Consider the following 13,009-nt stretch of genomic DNA (forward strand, 5'->3'; position numbering starts at 1 on the left):
AATCTGAAGATTTGAAAGTTTGATTGTTATTAGTCCACATCTAATTGCTTCAGAAGAAGAAAAAATAATAATGCAGTTAACATTGCCGCAAACACACACACGCACACACACACACACACACACACACACACACACACTCTCTCTCTCTCTCTCTCTCTCACAGAGTTTCTCCCCCTTTTCTGGCATTGCACTAGCACTGTTACTACTACTCTGGATCCTAATCAGTGATTTCACTCTGTGCAGTGTGTGTGGTAAAGGGTGATGAAGAGTTGTCAGGATCTGGAATCCTTTGCCAGGAGGAATGTGCTACTGAATATGCTGGTGTTTTCTTCTTCATCTCTCTTGGATTGACTAAGGGATCACTTTTATATCTTTGTTAACAGATCTTTACATCTTTCTCTCTTCTTCATTGGTCTACGGTTTCAGGTTACGTCTAAATCAATCTACAATTTATGTGTGTATTAATAAATTATTATAAAATTAAATTATTATAAATTATTAATAATTTATGTGTGTATTAATAAATACAATTTATGTGTGTAAGATACTATTCCTTTATGTCTGCTAAAGCCAGTGTTGTGCTGTTGTGCAGCTCAAGATCTTCATGCTTTTCACTGAGCCTGACTGAGCTGCTTAGAGTTGTAGGATCTCCAGCGCCAAGACCAGGCCCCCTCTCTTGTCCTCCTGTGCCAGTGATACTTTATGCCACATCCTGTGTCTTCATTTCCCAGATCTTCTGTTCTACCAGCCCTGTATCACTCTACACTACATTACTATGGCAGTCATAAATATTTCATTTTTTAGCATAACTGCTTGTTCCTGCTCTCTGTACAAAACAGTGGCTGTTCCACATAGATAAACAAAAGTAAAACAAATTTGCCAAAGGCAACTGATCAGTTGGAGAAACTGCTGTCAGAGCTAAATTGGGTACAATAAGGCAAAAGGGGCGGTTTGTACCAGATACCCTTCACATGATCTCCCTTTTTGGCCTTTCCTCTTCAGAGGGAAGGAAAGTGCTTGAGAGGAGAGGATTATCAGGAAACATCTCCATCTGAACCCTTGGCTCTTCAGGCGTCAAGTAGGCTTGAGAACCTGATGTCTGGCAACAGGCGGTCAGACTGAACAGGGAGCTGGTTAAAGATGGTCATGAAGCAAATTGCCTGCCTGCCAACAAAGACAGAGAATTTCAAGTGACAGTTTCAAGTGTGTTGGTGAAATAATTTTTGTTTCTCTTGAGAAATCTTACTGAGTTTTCATTGAAACCCTTGGTTCTGAGGCCAAACTCTTTGGCTCATTTTTTTTCCCAAAGAAGTTAATGTCTTCTGCAAGAAGAGCTTTGCTTTCCAAACAGCTCTGGTAGCCATCAGAGTATAGAATACTCTATACTCTGTATAGAATGTTCAGTTTGAAAGACAATAAAACTGGTTTGTGTGTAAATGTATTGAAGAATGTCCTCTGATGGCCTGTTTGCTGGACATAAAATACCAGTGCATCATTATGCAGGTAAAAGCAATGCATTTTGGAAGTATATGAATGATAAATGTTCAATTAACCTTTCCTCAAATAGAAAGATTCAAACTTTCTTTTTTTTTTTTTATGATCCTTTAAATAAACTTGTAACACTCATATGATACCTGAAATTTGTCTTCTAATTTAACTTGACCACTACCCAGTTCTGAACGGTTTGAAATGTCTTTCTCTGTGAGAAAAGTACTGAAGTTTAAAAGTGCTCTTAATGTCTTACTAATTTTCTTTCTTAAAGGTTTTTCATTCATGCAACTTCATCAGCTATCCCCACATCCAAACATCACTTTATATAGTAGTTGAGAATATGGCTGTCAGTGCACTAAAAACATTAAATATGAATCTCACCCCTAGGAAGCTGGAGTTAATAAGAATTCAAGTAAGCTAGATGCAAAGTACTTTTCATAAAAAAAATAAAATAAAGAGAGAGTAAAAAGAAAAGCAAGTATTTTAGTGACATTTTTCACAGAAACAAACCCATTTTCAAGCTTGACCGAAATGTAGAAGTGTGATAGTGGTTTTGCTATTCATCATGAATATTTCAAACACATCTGATTTCTACACATGCTATGATTACTAATGTGTGAAGTCAATTAAGTATGCATTTAACCCTTCTTTTCTCTGTGAGGGGCTTAAGAGAAATTGAGCTTTTAAGCTAAAACAAATCCACAGAGAGCATATATAGTTGCCTTGTCTTGAAAAACAGGCAAAAATCACTGCTGAAATATTCATTTCTTTTGTTTGTCGAAATGAAAATAATTTTTTATCCAGTTGCAACTATCATATATTCTTCAGCAGACGCTTGGCATGAAGGTCAGCAAGAAATTTTTTCCTCTTGCTATGTTTTCTGGCCCCTAAAATCACAAATAATATTCGTTTTCTTTGCATTATTTCCTGATTTTATTTGCTTGAGCTAAAGATTGATTCAAGATTATATTTCTTGGGGGCAGGGAGTTGAGAGGAAGGGAAATGAAACCTTTTTTTTTTAATATTGTAGCTGAAGAGGCCTACAGATTTGGCCTCAGTTTTCTTTTTTTATTGGAAGTGTTTGAAGAGAGGCAGGGCAAACTCTTGTGCCTCTGCACACAAGCAGAGGCTTCTGCTGAAGCCTCACTTGAACCAGCAATAACAATATCCTAAAAGCAGGTTCCTAATGATTCCAAATGGCTCTGGTATCAGGCTTTTGCATAGTTGTTCCCTGCACTCAGTTCCTGTGACAGGCGTGGTGTTCCAAACCCTGCCCTGCTGTTGAGTGACGTGTCACCACCTCACATGGCCCTGTGACATGGCCAGCATGAGTATTGCTCACCTGTGCCTGATCTGCCAGTGCAAGTGACTTCAAAGTCATGTTCAAGTCTCTAATGGGAGTCAGAGGTGACCAAAATGCAGCTCTGACTTCTCTGTCAGTGAGCTCTACATAACTACATTGTTCCTCTCAGAGAGGGGAGAAAGGGCAGGATCCGTGTCCATGGCAGTGTTTCTGCAATCTCTCTTAATTGGTTGTGTGTATCAGTGGGCAAACACAAGGAAGACCTGGAAGGATGTAGGTAGGAAGATTTGTTCAATTTTTCTTTTCTACTACTTTTGCATGCTTGCACAGAATTTAGAAAAGGTCCTTCTATTGTCGATTGGGTCAAAGCCTGCTTCACCTGCCACCGTGTCACTCTGCCTTCTTCAGCATGGCTGGAAGGACACACACAGTATCTGGAAAAGAACCTAGCAGAGGTATTCAGGCAAATCTGTCACAAAGGAACTGCACTTTCTTTTGATGTAGAATCTCTTATGCTGCCTCTGACATTTTTTCTCTTACTTAAAGGGGCTCTAAAATCTCATGTCCAGCTGTGGGACTGTATTCTTCTGAGTAAATATTGTTGATGAAAGCTGCAAAGTCTTCCCCAGGGGAGTCACACATAAGGTACAACACAGGGTTGTACTGGCGGTGAGTCTGGGAAGAGGAAATTAAGATTTTTTAAGAGCACTGTGAGGTCCTCAGGACTGTCCATTTGGCATCAAAAGCTATTGTAAATCTCACTAGTCTGCAAGATTTTGGAAACTACTAAATTGTTCAAAGATCACGTTCCCTGCCTTCTCCTTCTGTCTATGATGTCTCTGAGGTTCAGCTCTGAAGACATCTCAAATATCTTCCGTGGGCAAGGCAGTTTCTCTCACACCACAGTGAACAGTGAGAAAGCCCTGTAAACTCCAATACCAATTTTGACAGCCTGGCTCTAAATAGCCATAGGAAGCCCTCAGGCTTTTAATCTCAGTATGATTTCTTTGTCACTCTATTCATATAAGAGAGCAAGTTGCCTAATTATGTGAATTAATAGGATTTTATAAAATGATGCTTCTTTTATACTGGAGGTTTGCACTCGTGCCCTTTAATGTTGTATTGTAAGAAACTCTAGTCTTGTGCAGATTCTTGTGGTTGTATGGCTAGCTGGTAGGATTATTTCCTTGAGTGGAAAAGTTGCTATTCCTTGAGTGGAAAAGTTACTTGACTCCACTGAAGATTTGTAGCAATAGTAGCAGGGGCAGGCATTCTTTTTGAGGTATTTGTAGGCTGTAAATGCATATTACAATAATCAAGAAAGCATTAGACAAGCATTTGAAATTCCACAATTTTACATGGAAGCAAGTGCCACAAGATAACAGCTGTGAATGTTTATAAATTGCACGTGGAGAATATTGTTCCTCTTACAAGGATAGACTGCAAATTGGCAAAGTTGAATTTCTAGATAATGGGAGATATTTTATTACAAAGGAAGTGTACATGATTTCTACCTCAGTTATGTAGAATAGAGTGGTTTTGTGAGACATTTCAAGTAAAATGAATTTTAATGTAGGACTTCTTTTCTTATAATGAAACCTTCCAGCTGCATCATATCCCTTGTATGAAGCCTTGAAAATTTGTTTCCTAACAAAGCTAAGAAATGCTTAGCATATAAGTTCCCTTTGAATAACCATATTGATCCTAAAAATTTTTGCTTTTTGTGCTGTTTCCACCCTACCAGAAGGGTGGAAGCCTTTTATAGCCTTCTGCATCTTCTCAACTGTGGAGTGCTTTATTATTATTATTATGATTATTGGTTTGTTTTTGGGTTTTTTGGGGTTTTTTTTGGTTGTTTTTTTTTGTTTGTTTGTTTGTTTTGGTTTGGTTTTTTTTGTTTTGCTTCAGTGATTTGTTTCAGTCCTGGATAACAAATTGGTTTCTGAGTTTCTTCTCTCCAGGATGTTTTAAAATGCCCATTGATGTACTTATTGTCCTCAATCAGCAGAAGACCTCACACCTTTCTTTTGAGAAGAAATTTTTTCTCTTAGACTGTCTGTGCTTTCTAGCTAATTGTTATTCCCTTCTTGTTTTCTTAGCTCTTACAGTCTTGCAATTTATTCATAAGTAATTTCTTATAATAGATTGTACCCTTGTTACTTTCCTTCCATCCATTATACTACATTCTGTTCCTCTTTCTCTCCCCCCTTCACCCTCCTTCTCTCCTTCTCGTTCACTTTTTTTTTCATTTGGTAACTGACATGCTGCATGTCAATATTGCTGGTTAAATTAAATCATACCAAATGCAAATCTGTAGTAACACAATGGTAGTAATTTTTGTTCCAACCATATTCAATTTAAGCATTTCTGAATTCCTTGGTGTTTATCTTCTTAAACCCCTCATTAGCATAGAAATGAGCATCTCTCATTTCCTGCTATCCCCCATCAGATAGCAAGGTGTCTCAATTTTATGAGAAAGACATGAAGTTTTAGGATAGATTACATGGTTTGACAAGAGCATGCTGTGAACCTGTGGTTTAGATACGGACTGTATTTTTGATCTCTGGAATCACAGTTTTTGTTTAGTACTCACATACCTCAACCCGAATGACGTAAGTGGACACTCTACTATGGGGAAGATATTCAATGGGGATAAGATCACAGATTCACAGAATCAGCCAGGTTGGAAAAGATATCTTGAGGTCATCGAGTCCAACCTGTGACCATACACCTACCTGCTAACCAGACCATGGCACAGAGTGCCACATCCCATCTTTTTTCAAACACCTCCAGGGATGGTGACTCCACCACCTCCCTGGGAGGACCATTCCAATGCCCAATCATCCTTCCAGTGAAGAAATTCTTCCTAACATCCAACCTAAACCTCCCCACGCAAAGCTTAAGGCTGTGTTTTCTTGTCCTGTCACTGCTTTCCTGGGAGAAGAGACTCGCCCCCATGTGACTACAATCACCTTTCAGAAAGTTGTAGAGAGTGATAAGGTCTCCCCTGAGCCTCATTTTCTCCAGGCTAAACAGCCCCAGCTCCCTCAGCTGAGGAGAATATTGGACTTGTGTTCCAAACCCTTCATCAGCTCCATTGCCCTTCTCTGGACATGCTCCAGCACCTCAATGTCCTTCCTAAATTGGGGGCCCAGCACTGAACACAGCAGTCAAAGTAAATGAAGTATTGCAGAGACAGAAACACCTCCTGGAGAGGTGTTTATATATATTATATATATATAAATATATCTGTTTATATATATAATTGTATATAAAAATCTACCCACTCCTCTGGACTAGGTGCTATAAATATACAGTTCAGGTGAATATTGGTGCGTTCACATGATTTGCTTGCTTATCAGTGACTTATAATGTCAAAAAGGCAACCATGCCAATGCAGAATCTCATTAACCCCTGGCATATGAGCATATAATTATGCAAATATAAGAAAAATTTACAAAGATTTATATGTATTTTGATGCTGCACTTTTTCCTTATCAGATAAGCTATGATACTCTAGCTTTTACTTAACAATTTTGCAAAAATTATTTGGTTTCATGTTGCTATAAATTGGCTCATAATTTGACTTCCTTGTTCTGAAGCTGTGGATGCCTGTTATTGTAATGGAGCAACATTAAAAGAAAAAAGTCTTAAGTAAGAGTCAGAAAAGAACTTTATCTCCAGTTCATGTCTAGAATCTAATGTGTATCATGTTTCATATGTGAAAAAGTGGATTTCACAATCAGTGATGGGAACGTGGAAATCTAAGACATGAGAGCACATGAGTGAAACTGTTGATGGGATTCACGTTAGTTTTGGAGTGAAGCTGACAGCCTGGGGAAAATGTAAATCTGTTAGCAGTAGCATGAACTCTTCTTGTAAAGGGAGCTATTCTAAAACCAGTTAAATCCACAGAACAAATTCGTCTTCTGGTTGTGTGGCTTCAGAGTAGGAACTGTAAAGAATTTGGAAGAGAGTTCTGCATAATATAAGTTGCTGAACAGTGCTAGGATTGATGGCCATCTCCACAGCAGGAAGCTCCAAAGAGCAGCTTCAGCTCAACTAGCATAAAATCCTTCTGGCCACCTGCACTAGTCCTGGCTGCAACAGCCACTGTGGTGCTGGGACAATCACATTAACTCCTGGGACAGCGTGATGCTGTGAACCGTCTTTGCAAGAGGAGTGTTTCTGCTCTCCATGAGCAGGCTGTTCCTCCTGTGGCAGTAACAGACAACAGCTCTGCCCAGTGGAGCTGACTTGGGGTTGAAGGTGTAGAACTGGAGGTTCATTGAATTTAGATAGACATCTGAATTGGATCTATTTGTCATTGTGTGATAATGAGATGTCTGAGGTGAATGCCTGTACTCATTCAAGTCAGTCACAATATCTGTCTGGTTTAGGATTTTTTTACATTTCTTTTTATTTGTTTTACCAAACCAATGACTTTTTTTTTCTGTGGATTTTTTGTTTGTGGGGCAGAAGAGGGTGGTTGCTTGGTTTCTCTTTTTTCTTAGGGGGCAGGTGACTGCATTTGTTTTCATCAAGAAACTTAATAAAATAATAAACTGGACCCTAAGTCTTTACTCTTTTCTGAGGCTCCACTATGACCTCTGATAGCATTGCTTTTTAGTTGTTCTGACGGTACCAATATTAAACTCACAAGTTTTCCTTGTTTTCAACTGTAAAAAAAAAAACTTGCTTTCAATCCTCTACTTTCATTTTTTTGTTGCTGAACTTTTTGAAAATACAATATAGTAGAGTCTGCATGAGAGCTGAAATTGCTTACAGAGAATTTTACAGTAAATTGATATCTAGAAATACTGTATTGCTGGGAAATGGTCTATTTATCTTGGGATCAGGGCAGATATGATAAAGATATGAAACATGATCATCAGAATTCTATGCCTTGGGCCAATTTCAATTCAAAGCTAAGTACAAACAAATCCCACCAACTTTCAGAGGCTGACATTGCTTTACACCAGACGTGTTTTTTATCCAGATATACTTTCTGATAAGATATAGCTTATGTTTTCTATAAAATGTTTCAGAAAAACTATATTGTACTGTGACATAAATCACAAAAAGTGAAGCCTTATGGATTCTATCTGTACAAACACAGATTTTATTATGGCATATATTCTTTGACAAGGAAAATATTTACATATAATGTACATCTTGCTGACTGAATTGTGTTAGCATACCTATAATGAAAGTTTGACTTGAAATCTGCCTCTTATCTTGGATATAATTCCAAGAAATAGTTGTGATTGAGGGGGTTATATATTTATATATTTCATTTATTTTAAGAATATAATACTACTGTTATCTCTGTTTTTCAAGCTATCCAAGTGTTTTCACCTGATGATAATTTTTAGGATCAGATTCTGGATACTCTGCTGTTTCCTCAGTCAGGATATCATGCACTTCTACACTCTCTTGCTTATTAGTGGACAGGAGGAGTCATATTCCTGAAAACAGAAATATCAGGCTCCAGTCCTAAAAAAGCCTCTGAAGAGTAGCTATGTTCACTTATCCATCCTAATATAAATGTGTGGATGGGAACGTCTGAAGCTGTCTGCGCATGGTACCTCTGTATAGCATCACTGTACTATCTCAATTCCAAAACTGCAAGTAGATATCAGGGTAGAAGGATTTGTGATAGATACAGCCTAGAGGCCTGGTTCTGAAGAGTTCCACAAATCCCTTGATCACACAACCTCCTCCCCTGCCTTCCCAAACATATTAACCTAATACCATGTTCACATGCATCGTGGCTTGCAAATTCTTCAGCTTGCTGCCCATCTTCTACCTAAGGTAAGCTGAATTTCAGGGACACACTGTCTTTTAAGAGTGTACCAGGGGAAGAGTTTCTGTGCACCACAGCCTGAGAAAAGACTGATAAATGTGGCACCTCTGTGCTATGAGGTTTAAGCTCTTACATCCTTAAAAAATGCTCTGCTACAGGATACATCTGAGATGGAGATCACATCATTGAAGCTTAAGGTGAGCAGAGGGACTGCAAGAAAAGCAAGATCAGCTTGGACCTGAGGGGTAATAACCTGAGGGAGCCTGGCTGGCACCTTGGTGTCTGGAGGCAAGAGGGTCTCTGCTGGCAGTGGGGCTGATGATCCATGCCACTGCCTGTGTTTCGTGTCGAGTTTCCTGAAGGGAATCCGGCTGTGACATGCTAGGATTTAGGTGGAACAAAATCTGCTGAAACCCAGCTTAATGGTGTTCACTTTTAGGTTCCCATTTCAGACTGTTGGGGGCAGAGCTGTCAAACTGTCAAACTATGACTCAAAGTTCTAGTTTCTGGTTACTGCAATTTTATTCTGCTGGAATTCTATAGCTTTTATAGCAGCAGCTCCTGATTTACAACAGCATAGGGATTACCAGAAATAAGACTTGATGTTCTCTGATGGAAAAGCCTTATTGAGTTTAATAGCATATAATAAGATTTCCTAGGGTTTCTTTCTCTTTTTTTCTTTCTCTTTATTCCATTTATTTTGCTAATTGAATCACATGTGAAGAGATGGTTAGAGAACATCGCTATGATTTCTGTAGGGGTGACTAGTCTTTATCAAATTGTCATAGACTTAGCAAAAGAGTCCTTTTTTGTTCTGAATCCCCTGAAAATTCTGTAAGATTTTATTTTAAAAGTTGATAAAATACATTTCTGATTAGTTTTTGCCATTGCAGATTGTTCAACACATGTATTTTCAGCTACAACACTGAGGCATTATAAAGCTTTTTGAGTCTGAATTTTGTTCCAGTTTAAAGTGCCATAAATTCTTCCTTTTCAGTGTTTCTCAAATTTACATCAGTGTAAATGAGATGTGATTCAGTCTTGCACTGTGTCTAGAGAAATTGTTTTCTTCTGTCTTAGACATTTTGTTAAATTGAGTGCTAATAGGGTACCAGGTTTGCAAAGCAAACAAGAAATGAGTATTTTCTGGTCTGAGCAGATGAATTTCCCTAAATTTGCTGCCAAAATAAATCCCCAAAACAAATGATTTATGAGCTTACTGAAGCAAAATGGTTTATTCAAATAATTACTTACTAATAGAGGAAGTTTGAGCAATGATACTTCTAATAATGAAGCTGCCGAGAGAACCTGATGCTTAGGGAGATTATGAGGGATTAAGACAGATTCTTTCTCATTCTCTCAGCTCTGCCACCATCCTATCGAGAATGGAAAGAGGAGCATGTACCTTAAATGATGAGAAAGAGGGCAGCTCTTCTCAGGAAACATAGCAAAGTTAGGGTTGCAATTTAGTACAGTTTAAGCAAACATATAGGTTACACTTCTAAAGGTACAGGCTTAATTTACTGATGTTGATTAGATCTGAGAAAGTCTGAAAACATAAGCTGGAGGAGGTCAAGGATAAAATTTTTTTTGGTTTACTTTTTTCCCCTCAATTTAAATTTGAGGGTTCTAGAAGTTCACAAGCCTAAAGGGAGTTTAACCATGACTAAAAGCAGATCTTCAAAGCATTTAAGGCACTTAAACTTTGTACATTATTCCTTCTCCACAGCTAGACTACTTTAGATAAAATAAAACAATGCCCAAGTATTTGAATGTTGGGAATTCCCAAGTGTATTTTCTATCCACTGTCCAGCAACCAATTCATACAATTCTTCATGGCTTATTCCCCCTCCTCTGAATTTCAAATTTCTGGTGAGCAAAAAAGAAAAAGGATCACTTTTGTTGTCATTCCTTATAGTGAAGCTGCATAGGTGGAGGAGCAGTTGCACATAAAATTACAAGAGTAACAGTAAAACAAACTAATCTGAAGTCGTTTCAGTAGTGAAATATTCCTGCATGATGGTAATAGAGAACTCTGAGTTGCAGCTCAGAATTGTGATAAGTTTTATACATACATATATATTTATATACATATATGTATATAATATATTAAAAACCCCACAAAACCCCCAAAACAAACAAAAGACCCTGAACAAACAAAACAAACAAACAACAACCAAACTAAGAAACAAAAATGCCAACAACCCCTCTCTCCCCCTCAAAACATAAAGGAAAAGTTGTGGCAGTGGAGAGAGAAAGAGAACTCTGGAAGCTTCCTTTCTTCATCTGTTTATTAAATAATTAACTAAGAATATAAAAATCTCTACCCAAACTTTCCAGGGATATCACATTTTTTCTCAAAATGCTGAAATGCCCAGTTAGGTAAATGTAATTGTTTATATTAGAAGGCCATATCTAGGTCTTGAAATAAACTTGTTTTGTGACTGTTCTAACCAGAAGCAGTAACATCACAAGGTTTCCCATCACTTCTCCTGAAGTCATTCTTTAAGTGGCTGTAATGGCCTCTGATGGGTGGATCTGAGACAACTAAAATTTTGAGGATCTACTATCTAGTCAATTACTATTTTTGACCAGGGGCTGCCTCACAATGGGATTCGTGGAGAAGCAGAAGTTGCCTCAGCAGTCACAAGAGGCATGCTGTTGCTGTGGCACTGAAAATGCCTGCGAGTTGTAGGTGAGGCAGAAGCGTGTAGGAAGTGCTGGTAAGGATGGGTGTTTCTCTCTGGATGTAGCAGGAGCAGTGACTGTAGCTACTGTTGTGTATTTAGCATTTGGGCCAATTTGAGACATTCACAGACAGAGCAGCCCTGATGCCTTTCCCTTCCCTTTCTGTCCTTTCTGTAAGGAAAGAAAATTCCACCTCGCTCAGTGCACATACTGGTCTGAATCAGCCGCACAAGTGCAACGCTATTCACATGTGCTACAACTTTCCAGCTGTTCTTCAAGTGTGGGAACAGTAGCTCCTATGCATTAAACCCTGTGACTCATTTATTACAAGGCATGCAGTGAGGAATCAAAATCAGAGTGTGGCATTTTCTCTGAAAAAATCTCTTCGCCCAGGATTTTTCTCCTGGGAAGCTGAGAAGCCTCAGAGAAGAGGAAAACAATTCTTATCTCATTTGCTTCTCCTGTGTTTTGCTCCTTTGAAATGTGTTTGGACATTGTTTACCCGCAGGTGATTGTTTCATTGGATTCTGGTCTGAGTTATTTTGACTCATTGGCCAATCAGGACCAAGCCGTGTCGAGACTCTGGAAAGAGTAGTGAGTTTTCATTATTATCATTTCAGCATTTAGTAAGTATCCTTTCTGTGTTCTTTAGTATAGCATAGTATAGTATTTAATATAATACCGTATAATAAAGTAATAAATTAGCCTTCTGAGAACATGGAGTCAAATTCATAATTCCTGTCTTCGTCAGGCATTCCCAGCAAATACAATAGCAGAGGAGTGAAGAAGAGATGGGACAGTAAAATAGCCAGAGGATACTGAAAGCTCTGCAAGAAAATATGTTCTCACCTTGTCTCTGTCATAGATCTCTACTGCTACCTGAGTCACTTAACCCAAACCCAAACTTAGCACACATCTTGAGTGCCCATGCTGCAGATAGGTCAGGATGCTGTCACAACTGACACAACACCCTGGAGTGTGTTTGGGAAGCATTCCAAAAAATTAGGTCATAAACACCTCACATGACTTGTCAAAACGTAGCAAGTGTCACTTACAGGTTGGCATCTCATGGAAATAATAATTTTAGAAGCACTTTGTGAAGTTTTTTTTCTATTTTCATTTTATATCTGGGTGTACTGGGCTTGCCAGTTCTTCCTGAGTTTGACTGGAACTGGATTCCCTTATGGAGGAGGTGTCTGGTGTTGTCATGAGAAATGAAGAAAGGCCTATCCATTTGAATGTTTGCTCTGTGTCAGGAGGTGGCCCACAGGCTTAGGTAGCAGCAAATCAGAGCCTGCAGAAATCTCTTCCTGCCCTTAGCAGTGTGACCCTGATCCTTCTTCCTGAGGAGAAAAGGAATTGAAACATTCAAGAGCTCTATAATCTTTAAGTAACACCTCCCCTGACAGTGGGTAGCAACAGAGATAGACCAGCAGGTCCCTTTCCTTCTTGGCACAATCTGGCTAGGTGGGACATGATGCATTCCCATGACTTCTGAAGGCTGAGAGCAGGCTTATGAATTCCAGGAAGAGCTGGAGAAGTGCTGAGGCCACTGGGGGAAAAGGTGATGCTGGGAAGATAATGGGGATGAGGTTATTGAATAGCTGCTGATTAATGGAGCACATTGAAACCTGTGCATCGCATTAGGCAGGATCCTGTGGGGAAAAAATGTCATCTGATTGTGTTTACTAAAGATTTCATCATAATGCAACATGAATAAA

The 13,009-nt window shown here is 38.8% G+C and overlaps 1 long non-coding RNA gene across 1 annotated transcript in view; it reads left to right on the top strand.

Moving 5' to 3' along the window:
* LOC119705704 overlaps nt 1–13,009 on the top strand; it is a 215,318-nt gene that overhangs the window by 163,191 nt on the left and 39,118 nt on the right. The window lies entirely within an intron of this gene.

This window comes from Motacilla alba, chromosome 1, assembly GCF_015832195.1.
Source record: "Motacilla alba alba isolate MOTALB_02 chromosome 1, Motacilla_alba_V1.0_pri, whole genome shotgun sequence".
Lineage (NCBI taxonomy): Eukaryota > Metazoa > Chordata > Aves > Passeriformes > Motacillidae > Motacilla > Motacilla alba.